Genomic DNA, 685 nt, shown 5'->3' with positions numbered 1-685 from the left:
CTTTTATCTGGAAATAGTGTCTGTTTATTCTTGCCATACAGTCCTCTGTATTAATTATTGCTTGAAAGGTCTTGTCATACCAGTTTATTCCTCTGTATTTACTTTAGTTTCTTAGTTTATTCTTGCATTTTGTTCTTCATTCATTTCCATTTAGTTTCATTTTATTAGTATTATCCTCTCTTGGTTTATTGCTATGTCCACTTTAGTTTCTTTCCTGTTGCTAAATCATTATCATTTATTGACCATCAGTAATCTCATCACCTGCTGCGCCGCCTAATCGTCATGTGTTTCACATCATGTGTTGATTTTTCCCTGTTCAGCGTCGGATTCTCTGTTTTTATGCCATAATTCACATCTAGTTCGTCGCTCCGTTTTGCCAGCTTCTCATGTTTCAGAATTTTGCGCAATGTGCGCGGCTTTTTTTTTTTTTTTACTCCCTAAGGTGCAGGGCGGTCGGGAAACATATCGATGGGGGAAAGGCAGAATGACATAAACCTTTTAAAACAACGGAAACAATTTCGGTGTACCGTGGTTCCATCAAACCCGTTTCATGTCGGACCACTTGCAGCACCGTGTAAACGCTATAAAATGAACGATCTATATCGTGGTATCACCCATGGAGGGATTTCTTTATTTAAATGGGTTCATTTTTCAGAGAGATACAAAGTGAGGGTATCGTGATTTT

Source organism: Poecilia reticulata, linkage group LG20, assembly GCF_000633615.1.
Source record: "Poecilia reticulata strain Guanapo linkage group LG20, Guppy_female_1.0+MT, whole genome shotgun sequence".
In the NCBI taxonomy this organism is placed as follows: Eukaryota; Metazoa; Chordata; class Actinopteri; order Cyprinodontiformes; family Poeciliidae; genus Poecilia; species Poecilia reticulata.
This window is presented reverse-complemented; position numbering follows the sequence as displayed.